At 39.1% G+C, this 11550-nt stretch overlaps 1 protein-coding gene across 2 annotated transcripts in view; it reads left to right on the top strand.

Moving 5' to 3' along the window:
• Nucleotides 1-752: 752 nt before the first annotated feature.
• Nucleotides 753-11550, top strand: part of CDK17 (cyclin dependent kinase 17) — a 98738-nt gene continuing 87940 nt past the window's right edge. For both annotated transcript variants that reach the window (XM_059936708.1, XM_059936709.1), the window contains exon 1: nucleotides 753-1308. The gene's annotated coding sequence lies outside the window, so the exon portion shown is untranslated. The remainder of the gene's footprint in view (nucleotides 1309-11550) is intronic.

Genomic DNA, 11550 nt, shown 5'->3' with positions numbered 1-11550 from the left:
TAGCCTTTAGCCTCTGGGAAAGAAGAAAGTAAAAACATTGACAGAAACTGGGCCAACCTCTCGGGCGGCCCCCCTCCTCCAAGAAAACAAAACCTAACCAACTCTGCAACAGAAGTTCCTTTCTGTTCTCATAGCACCTTCTATTTCCCTTCACATAAAGCTCAGATTTTTATTACAATTGCTTATGGAGTATTTTTCATCCCAGGGAGATTCTCCGTCCTCTGAGGACTTAGTATATTGTCAAGAACATAATATAAAGAAGTTTGTAGTTTAAATGAGTAAATGCTGCCTGTGTGAGTGAATGCTGCCCTGGTACCCACCCAGTCACCCACAATAAAGGAGAAAAGTTGCAACAATCAAGCTCAAGTGTGGGCCCTTTGACATCAACTTTCTAGAGAACCAATAGAGAGCTGCGGCAATGGTATCTAAATTACATAATTATTTGGATAATTTAAGCAACAGTTTTTGTTTTGTCGGGGGTGGTGGAAGATGAAGGGGCTGAACTATTCAGATAATTTCTTCCCCAGTCGCCGTAAACAGGCACTGCCTAACCTTCTCACCCTTGTGGGGATCTCTTCCCCTCTCCCACCGTCCTCCAGCCACTCCAGAAGCCGGGCACGGGAGACTGAGGCCCTACATCTCGGGGTGGGGGGTTTCCCGGGGATACCCCGCCCCGCCCTCTAGGCCCCGCCCCCACCGCCGCCACCGCCGGCAGGGGTCGCGCTGCCTGCGGCGAGCTGCTCAAGAGGGGGTGGGGGAAGCTGCCGCGGCCGGTCGCCTTTCTCCGCTGCTGCTGGTTGGATCATTTCAATAAAAGTGTTTTTTCTCTCTCGCTCGCTCTCCCCGGGGGAACAGGCGGAGGCGTCAGTCCGCAGCCGCCGAGTGAAAAAGCGACGCATACGCAGCGAGCGTCTCCTCAGCTTCGCACGGCCCGGCCCCAGAGAAGAAGGAGCCCGTGTCCGGCCGGGCCGCCGCAACCGGGCGTCGGCGCCTCCCTGCCCACCTCACTCCCGCCGCGGCTCCTCCAAGGGGATTAGTGGGCCGCCTGCGCGGCTCGGCAGCCCGGGAGCCATGTTGTCCGGAGGGCTTGACAACGCGTGAGGGACCCGCGGCCCCTTCCGGAGGCTCGGACCCTCGGCGTGAGCTGGAAGGCTGCTGCGGCGGCGGAGGCCTGCGCCTCGGAGGCGCCTCGGGTCTGCCAGCCGCTGGGACCCGGACCTGCATCCGGTCGCCGCGGGCGTCGGAGGAGCCGCTTTCCTTGTACGCCTCGCCTCGCCAGCTCTCGGGACGCGGCCCCCGCACTTGCTGGTGAGTTGGCGGCTGGCGGCCGCTCGGGGCTTTCCCTGCTGCCCCGCCGACCCTGGGCTGAGAGCGGCCGGAGGGTGCTTGGGACTGGGGGCCGGGGCGGGCGGCTCAGGCCCGGCCGGGAAGTTGAGGAGGGCGGCGCGGCGCAGGGGTCTCGCTTGTGTTTGTTGCCCCTCGGGTCCATCTCGGACCCCGGTCGCCCGGGCATTTCCGGGCGTGGGGTGGGGTGTGAGTGTCTGACGCACGGGCTCCTTCGCGAGAGGCGCCTCCAGCCGCCGCCGCCGCCGCAGCCGCCTCCGCGCTTGCTGCCGCTTTGGTCTCCGGGGGAGGCCGATCTCCCCGCGAGGCCGAGGAGAGGAGGAGGCAGAAAGTCCCCCGAGACACAAAGGTCCCCTCGGCGGGGGTGGAGCTGCGAGGGCGGGCGGCGCAACCCCGAGGGGAAGGAAGGGGCGCAGGTCCGCGAGAGGTGGGAGAGGAAGCGGCGGTGGCCACCGCGTTTCCAGCTCCTTGGAGACGCCGGGGGTGTGCGTGGGTGGGGAGCGGGGGGAGGAGGAGCCCTCGCGTGAGGAGCCGGCCGAGACAAAGATCAGGGCAGCCTCCCGCTGGCGAGTGACACCCTTGAGTGTGGGTCAGAGCAGAGGTGGAAGGAATGTGGGAAACCCAAAGAACCGATGGGGAGGGGCAGATGGGGCGGGGGGGCTGCCAAGTATTCTCGTCTCCGTCGCAGTTGCTTTTCTCAGGGTTTTTGTGCCCGATGGTTTTGGTCCCCAGTTCAGCTGGATAGCTCCAGATTCGCTCCCTCCCATCACCCTCTCCCTGCCACATTGACTCTCCTGTGGTTTTCCCCTCGTTCTCCCCGTACCTCTCACCCACTCCTTTTCGGGTAAGCAGTATTTTGCCTTCAGCTTGGGGAACGTTTGCTAATGACAGGATGTCTGAGCTTGTTCTGACCCTGAACTGCCTTGAACTCCTCTCTCTTCCTCCCACCCTTTCCTTTTTGGGATCTTATAATGTCACATGGCCATTAACAATTAGCTTTTCTTCTGCAAAAATGGCAAAAGCATTTAGCTGAAATCCCTGGCGCTCCTTCTTTATATTAATGTGCCCACCAGAGACACGTCGTTGGTCATGGATTATCAGCTCTTTACTTATTAGCCAAATTAACTTTTTAGATAAAAAAGTGGCAAATTTTGTTTTGAGTTTTCACTATTCCTAGGGTCAGCAAAGTGTATCCCTGGCAGCCGCTAGACCTTCTGTCACTTATCAGGAAATGCTTGACTTAGACAGTTCTTTCCTCCAACTTTGCTGATCCTTTCTTGAGGCTTTGTTGAAGGATTTCTTTTAAAAGGCGCTTGCGTAAGAAGGCTTGAGTAACAAATCTGAGTTACTGTATTTTAGACTTATTTTTTTGACCATTGGACAGAAGAAAATGAATGGGATTTAAGATCTTTGATGCCTTGAGTAAAGGAAAGCCTTTCTTGAAGCTAGAAATAAGGTTCAGCCACATTTTAAGAAAAAAATTTGCTAGCATTAATATTATTGGTTTTGTTCAGTTCTTTTATGAGATTAAGTAGTTGATTTATTTAATGTTGAGATGTTGCTTTGTTAATGAAGTCATTTCAGTCTTTGTAATCCTAGCATGTGCATACTTCCATAAACAACGGGTTGGAACAAAAGAAAAAATGTGGCTATATTTAAGGAATATTCTTTTTTTTTTATGAGAGAAATTGTTGGAATTAAAAGTGATAACCTTTTTGGTAAATTATCTCATAGGTCAGGAACACTAATAGTTTGAATGCTGGGCTTCAAAGAAAATAACTTAGTCTTTGAATTTAAGCTGTTTTAAAATTACTGTGCAAATATAATTTATTATTGATTTTTTAACAGGGAAAATAAAAACATATTGGAATATGAATGGAAAGAAAAGTAAAGCCTGTTTGATGTTTGGGACATTACTGTTGATGTCATTGTAAGAACAGTCATGTCTTGCTGCTTGTTGCCATTAAAATGTTGACGCTATAAAAATTGTGAAAGGGATCTCAGTTTAGGGACCAGTCTCTGAATTGAGGGACTCCCTCAATTCTTTGTGAAATTAACAGGTCATACCATTAATAATCGATGTTTTATTTATTTATCGAAAGACCATATTGAGGATACACTGATTTTTTTTCCCACTACATATTAATTAGTGTCTAATTAGATATCTGAAGTTTTATTCTCACTAGAAGGAAATCTACCAAAAAGTTAACAGATTTCTGGGTGGTGAGACTTACGGATGAATAAAAATACATTTCTTTATTTTTCAAATTTTCACATTACTTTTACAATCAGTAGAAAGAGTATGTGAAGAATTAAAGTCTTGTTTAAAAGAAAAAAAAGAATTAAAGTCTTGTTAATATCCTAATTTGCTTGTTACTAAAAGAAGCTTTTATAAAATGTGTAATTTATTCTCATCCTTGGATTCAGGCCCATTAAAGTCACTTTCAGTGTGAGGTATTTGAAATAGTGCAGCTTGTCAAATGTACGCTGGTTACCTGAAGTAAAAAAGAGATACATAGTAAGGAAAGATGAAATTAGAATAATTAATTCTAATTAATTAATTAATTCAGTGTATGGTAGCGATCCATTGTGGTAGCTTTGTACACCAGGAGTCTTGTTCTAATAAGTCATTGGTTTTACTAAAATAGAAAAATTAAATTTTATTTTTTCTGTAGTACAAAATAGCTGTGTTGACTAAGATTTTAAAGTATATAAATGTTGATATATTTAGTTTTCAGTTACTTGTTTAGTCCTACGATTATGGTGGAAAGAGATGGCATATAAAATAATTTACTCTATCAAGGCTTTTGTTTTTTCCCTTATTTTCAGCAATATTTTTCTCCTTTTCCTTTATTGGTGAAATAGTACTAACTAAAAAACTGCAAATATTTTATTGTGAACAGTGTAACTATAATGGCTTCTGAGATGGATATTCAGAAGTGAAAATGATGATGTTGCTTAATATAAAAAAATTTTCTATGAACACAAAATTTTTGCGGTGGTATTTTCGTTGTTATTGTCTAATAATACTGAATATTTGTAGGGCATTACATTTTGAATCTTTATTACTGTTCTCTAGTCTTAATAAAAATTATAGCATCATGTCATGGCATTCATTTATATAGTTTTTATACTTCCATGATGTGTAATTACAATGAATGTATTGCATTTATATAGTTTTTATACTTCCATGATGTGTAATTACAATGAATGTATTGCTGTATTGTAGAAAAGAGACATTATATGTTAAATGCAGCTTATAAAATATTCTTCAGAGTATTTTATCTATTTTAAAAGTTGCCCCCTTTCATACATGTGAAGGAAAAATAGTTTTGAGTTCTTTGAATTTTGAATGTGTAATTTTTGCTTAAACTTTTAAATAGAAAAATTATTTTAAATGCATTTTGTAAACTGTGGCATTTTGCATTTGAAATGCTTTTATGGCATTTTTATATGTGCTTTATATAGTATTTGTGAGGTAAAAAACTGCCTGCAATAGAAAACTTGGTATAACTTGCGTTCAACCTACAGTGTTGGCAATTTCTTTTACTGGTGATGAGAGGACCTGTTAGACTGACTTTTTAAAAAAATGTCTATGAGATATTTACAATATTAAGCCAAAAATTCTTACTGTCACTAGTGAATTCTTTGTCATTATTTTGCTCCCAGGCTTTTTTTTTTTTTTTAACTTTTTATTTTGTATTGGAGTATAGCCAATTAACAATGTTGTGATAGTTTCAGGCACACAGCAAAGGGACTCAGCCATATATATACATGTATCCATTCTCCCCCAGACTCCGCTCCCATCCTGGCTGCCACATAACATTGAGCAGAGTTGCCTGTGCTATACAGTAGGTCCTTCTTGGTTATTCTTTTTAAATATAGCAGTGTGTACATGTCAATCCCAAACTCCCTAACTATTCCTTCCCGTTGTCAGTTACTTTGATATCTGCAAAATATTTGACCTGAAAAGAGGAGTTGCCAAGGACCAGAAAAATGTATTGAATGTATTTGAGTGTCGCTTACCTTTCCTAGCCTGTTTTCCTCTCTCTTTTGGCCAGCTTGGAAAATCAGTAGACGTCTATCCGTAAATCTAACAAGTGGGGTGCCTACTATAAATAATGTTATGTTCTGCAGTAACATATAATATTGAGTACGGTATTTAAGGAGTAGATGTATAAATCCATGACATTCTGCAGTAACATATGATATTGAATACTGTATTTAAGGAGGTAGATTTATAAATCCATGACATCGGGATAAGCGAAAATTGTCTTTATTTTGATTTTTTTAATGTGTTAAAATTAGTTCACATTATTTGAGCATGTGTCATAAAAGGGAAGATAGCGCCAGATACATACTGTGTAGATTGCTTCAGTATTGGGGAAAAATTTGCCTTAAGGTAGATAAAATCTATGTCTATATTTATACAGGTATAAGTACTTATTGATTTCTGGTTTGGTATTGCATATTTTAATTAACTAAAGTGTAATTTTAATCTTTGAAGTTGCACACTTTATATGTGGCTATGTACCACTGAAAAATGGAAATACCAGACCAAATTGTACATTTTTGTCATTTTTTATATTAAAAACTGATCCTTATATAAATTGCACATTAGTATTGTTATTATCTCTTATTCAGATTTAAAAAACAGAACATGTTATTGACTTGACCTAAGGGTAGTTCATTAAAGTGAAAAACAATGAAAGAAAGTTTGCTTTCTTTTGTTTGCGGTAAGAGTTTAAAAAAAAAAAAAAAGATTTTGTTAACCTTTTAATAACACATTTTAAAAAATAAATGTATTTATTTTACTTTATTTTTGACTGCGTTGGGTCGTTGCTGAGCACGGGCTTTCTCTAGTTTCAGCGAGCGGGGGCCACCCCTCGCCACAGTGCACTGGCCTCTCATTGCGGTGGCCTCTCTTGTGGAGCACGGGCTCTGGGCGCGCGGGCTCAGTAGTAGTGGCTCGCGGGCTCTAGAGCACAGGCCCAGCAGTTGTGGCGCACAGGCCTAATCGCTCCGCGGCATGTGGTATCCTCCCAGACCAGGGCTGGAACTCGTGTCCCTTGCATTGGCAGGCGGATTCCCAACTACTGTGCCACCAGGGAAGCCCTAATAGCACATTCTTGTTAGTGTAAATACTTTCAAGAATCCTCTAAATTTTGTATGTATATTTGTAAACAATCGGAAAAGGACCCAAGAATAATTTTTCTTTCACTATATTCATTACTAACTCACTTTGGTCTTACCATATATTTAATCCTGCTATTTTTACAATTGATGGTTAATATTTGTTATTAGTGTGTGTTAATGTTAAATGATATAAACGAAAGTTGGTTAAAATTGGTATTAATACTTGTGAAAAATTATCAGGTAACAACACTGAAGCTCTTACTCCAAATTTAGAGGCATTATCCTTTAAATTAATTAATACATATTTTTAAGTATTTTATAAAATAAACTTTTGAAGTATAATATAGTTCCAGGTTTTAATATTTTAATTACTGATTTGTATTGCTATTTCTGGTGAGAAGGAAGCTTTTTGTTGATTTTTGAAGTAAGTTTTGGATTCCTTAAGCAGACATTAGTCCCTTGAGCCCATCTTACTGAATTATTTTTAAGAAATGATCTTTTATCTATGGCTTTATTATACTTAATAAATATGATTTTTAAGTTAATTCAGAGATGTAATCAATAAGTACTTTTAAAGCTTTTGTCATGTCCTCAGCATTGTGTTAGTCATTGTACGTTATAAAAATATACTTTAATGGGTGAAATAATGGCAACATTGGTTGTCTGCAATGTTCTGTCCTTGGCCCCTCTTCTCATGTTTTCCATGATCCCTGGGCATTCTCATCCGTATTTAGTGCTTTGTTCTTATCACCTATATGCTGATGATCTCCATATCTTTATTTCTAATCCAGATCTCTTTTTCTGAGTTCTTTTCTGGCTGTCTCCCAGATATTATTGCCTCTTAGCGCTCCCTTACCAGAGCTGAACTCTTTTATTACCCCCTACCTCCATTCCCAGCCACAGTGAATGCACCACCATCAGCCTAGTCACTTAAGCCAAAACCTTTGGCAGCTTCTGATGTTTTTCTGTTATGCTCTTCTCCCTCTAGTCCAGTCAGTCACACCCAATCTTGTTAATTTTATTTCCTAAACATCTTTTAGATTTATCTTTTTCTGTTGCCACTTTCACATGTCAGGATTTTGGAATGCCTCATCTGAATTACTACTTCCAATTTTACCCTATTTTAATCTAACAATTATTCATTCTTACTTTATATATATATGTCTTTTTTTTGAAGTATAGTTGATTTACAATATTGTGTTAGTTTCAGGTGTACAGTGAAGTGATTCAATTATATACATACTTTTTAAAAAAATTTTTTTTATTTATTTATTTTTGGCTGTGTTGGGTCTTCGTTTCTGTGCGAGGGCTTTCTCCAGTTGCGGCGAGTGGGGGCCACTCTTCATCGCGGTGCGCAGGCCTCTCTCTGTCGCGGCCTCTCCCGTTGTGGAGCACAGGCTCCAGATGCGCAGGCTCAGTAGTTGTGGCTCACGGGCTTAGTTGCTCCGCGGCATGTGGGATCTTCCCAGACCAGGGCTCGAACCCGTGTCCCCTGCATTGGCAGGCAAATTCTTAACCACTGTGCCACCAGGGAAGCCCCTATATGTATACTTTTTAAGATTCTTTTTCATTATAGGTTATTACAAGATATTGAATATAGTTCCCTGTGCTATACAGTAAATCCTTGTTGTTTATCTCTTTTATATATAGTAGTGTGTATCTGTTAATCCCATACTCCTAACTTATCTACCCCCCCTTTCCTCTTTGGTAACCATAAGTTTGTTTTTTTATGTCTGAATCTGCTTCTGTTTTATAAATAAATTGATTTGTATTATTTTTTAGATTCCACACATAAGTGCTACAAAAGAATATTGGTCTTTTCTTTGACTGACTTCACTCAGTGTGATAATCTCTAGGTCCATCCATGTTGCTGCAAATGGCAATATTTCATTCTTTTTTATGGTTGAGTAATATTCCATTGTATATGTATATACCACATCTTCTTTATTCATTCATCTGTTGATGGTTTGTGTCTGTCTTTTTATCCCTCTGTTCTTCTGTCCATCCATCCATCCATCCATCTGTGCATCCATGTCTGAAGTGCATGCCTGCTCTGTACCATCACTGTGGTCAGTGCTAGAATACAAAGATGAGGAAACTGGTGTGTTGATATTACAGTGCTGTGACAGTTGGAGAGAAATTCTCATTTTTTTGGACAAATGTCACTTCCTCTGAAGTCTTCTTTGATCCATTCTGACAGAGTTATGGTGATTCTGCTATAGCATTTATGTCTACTATAGTACTTAATACATTGTATTGTATTGTAATTAATTATTTACAAATCCTCTACCCTTTTGTCTGGCTTTGTGCTGCAGAGGGAGCATGCTTTTTAAATTTTGGTATTTCCCCCATATTATGTATTGTTTAATTGAGTAAATGAAGTGATGGAATTAGGAGAAACAACACTGAATTAGTAAGTTAGGGTCAGATTAGTTATGGCCTAGAAAGGGTCAAGAATTAATTTTGATATAGTAGAAAATAAAAAGCCATTAAAAGTTTTGAGTGTTGGTGCTACATGTAGGCCATGTAGGCTGTGTTTGTATGAGAGTAATTTGGATGCAGTTGGTAGGCCAATTTGGAGGGGCAATAATTTGGTATTACTGGGCCTTTTTAATTACACGTGAGCTGTACTAGTTAGTGAAAATGGAGAGAAAAGGGATGTAATCTTCAAAGATTGTTATCTTTTAGACAAATTAGAATCTAAAATTACAATATCTATATGTAAACAAAATATCTATTTCTAAAGGTCTAAAAGCATTGATCAGTATCAAGAGTAAGATTTGGATAAAATTTCATCCTTAATGAAATCCAGCTGTTTAACTGTATAGTACTAGACTTAAATTCATTAAAATAAAATACAGAATTGCACTCAGAACAGTGCATTTAATGTCATTCCTGTTACCCTGATAGTTACGTATACAGTTGACCAGGAGATATGTTTTCATTGGAATTACTGTAATTAAATAAAAACTGCTTTATGGTCTACTTTTAAAATTAAAGACATTTTATTTAGGTTTTTATTAAAATTGAGTTTTAAATTATATCTCTGATATAGTAAGTGTGTGATAAAAACTAGATTCACTTGAGAAATCAGATTTATTTGAGAAATCAGATAATAGTGCTTCCCCAAGTAATAACTGATAACTATGTGATCTTGAGCTAGTTACTTAAACTCTTAAGGGTCAGTTTCTTCTATAAAATTGGGAATGACAGAACCTACTTCATAGGGTTGTAGAAATTAAATGATATGTATAAAGCACTTTGCAAAGTACCTTGCACCTAGTGAGCACTCACAGTTAGCAGTTATTTTTATTACTCTGTATTATAGTGGGAAAGACTTGGTTATGGTACTAGAATTGTTTTGCAGATCCATTCCTTCAGGTTGATGAATGTCTAAATAAGTGGTTCACAAGGACAATTGAATCAAAATCATCTCTGGCTTTTTAAACCGAACATACCTCCTGGATTTTCTAATATGCCTCTCCCACTGAATTTGAGAATCAGTGTGTTAGTGAGTTAGTGTTACTAACGGGTGTATGTTGCACCCTTTAGGTATATTGGCAGGTAGGGAATAGTATAGACTAGTGGACTAAATAATTTAGGATATTCATTGTTGTTTCTTATCTAATGATCATTAGGATAAAACTGTCGTAATCTTCCTGATGAACACATTGATAAGCTTTTCCTTAGGGCCAGCCAAATTTTTCGTGTAACCATTTGCCCTGTTGCCCTTCTTCAGGCTTGTGCTATATCATTTCTTTGACATCTTAACAGTCTAGGCAATATTTGCTTTCCTTCTTAATGATTTTTGTGTGTGACTCAGGTTTTCTGAACTCAAAATAGAATAACAGGTAATAACAACTTATCCATCAAGAGAAGAAACTGGTTTGTTTCTTTCCTTTGTCATAAAATCTGTGTAGATGTTTACTGTTTATTATTATGTTTTTGTTTATTATCTTATGTTCTTATAGGTCAGTGGCCTTAACCTGAGCTTCAGAAGCACTCTTGTTGATTTAAAAAAAAAAAAAGCTAGAAGCGTGTGTGTGTGTGTGTGTGTGTGTGTGTGTGTGTGTGTGTGTGTAAAATCTCAAGCTCTGTCCCAGAGCAACTGAATTGGATACTCTGGGTTTGGGTTTTTTTTTTAAAAACATTCCAAGTAATTCTTGAGTTTTAGAGTCATTGTTCTAGGATTTAAATTTAAAGGCAAAATGATTAAAACTTGCATAATTCCATCTTATTTTTTCTCCCTTTTTATTCTATTTTGAATTTGCTAGTTTAATCGTGTTTGGGGGGAAGTTTTCTTAAGTTGATGTATAAAAGTCTTCTGTTCCACTTATTTACTTTTCCCTTTAGTGAATGTTTTTGTCTTGCTTTTTTAGTTTGTTTTGTTAAAAGGTAAACTGAGGCACATTAAAATTTTCAACTTTATTTGAGCATACATTGATTTGAATCAGGCGGAGCCAAGCCAAAGGTGGTTAGGAGTGCTCCACCAACAGGAGCTAGGGTGGAGGTTTTCATAGAGAAGACGTGGAAGCAAGCAAGGAAACTATTTGATTGGCTATAGCTTAAGAGGTTACCTTATTTAGGAAAGCCTAGTTGGTTGGTTGTGATTGGTGGTTCTTAAGTTTCATTTCCTCAGATTCAAGTGTATTGAGTGTAGCTTAGGTTTTGGTTTGTTTACTGCCACCTCAGTCTAATGCCCTTCTTGCTTAATTACTTTAGCTTCTTATCAGTGTCTTACTGTTTTCTGTCTTTATGGTCTCACTTATTATGTTTTAAAAATTATCTTTCAAATATAAGAACATAAAATAATGTAGAAAATAGACTATAATCTAAATTTCCAGTGTGTCTTTTTGCAAATGTATGTAAATGTATTTTATTTTGGAGGTTTTTCCATATCTAAAGATCTTCCTTTATTTTTAATAGTTGTAGTACTTCTGTTGGATATATGATCACTCAGTCCTGTGTGGATCCTTGGGTTGTTTCCTATTCTTTTGCTGTTACTTTGCCAAATGAACAACATATATATATATATATAACATTTGCATAAGCAAATGCATGATTTAGATT

This window comes from Balaenoptera ricei, chromosome 10, assembly GCF_028023285.1.
Source record: "Balaenoptera ricei isolate mBalRic1 chromosome 10, mBalRic1.hap2, whole genome shotgun sequence".
Lineage (NCBI taxonomy): Eukaryota > Metazoa > Chordata > Mammalia > Artiodactyla > Balaenopteridae > Balaenoptera > Balaenoptera ricei.
Note: the sequence above shows the minus strand (reverse complement) of the source record. Positions and strands in the feature narration are given on the sequence as shown.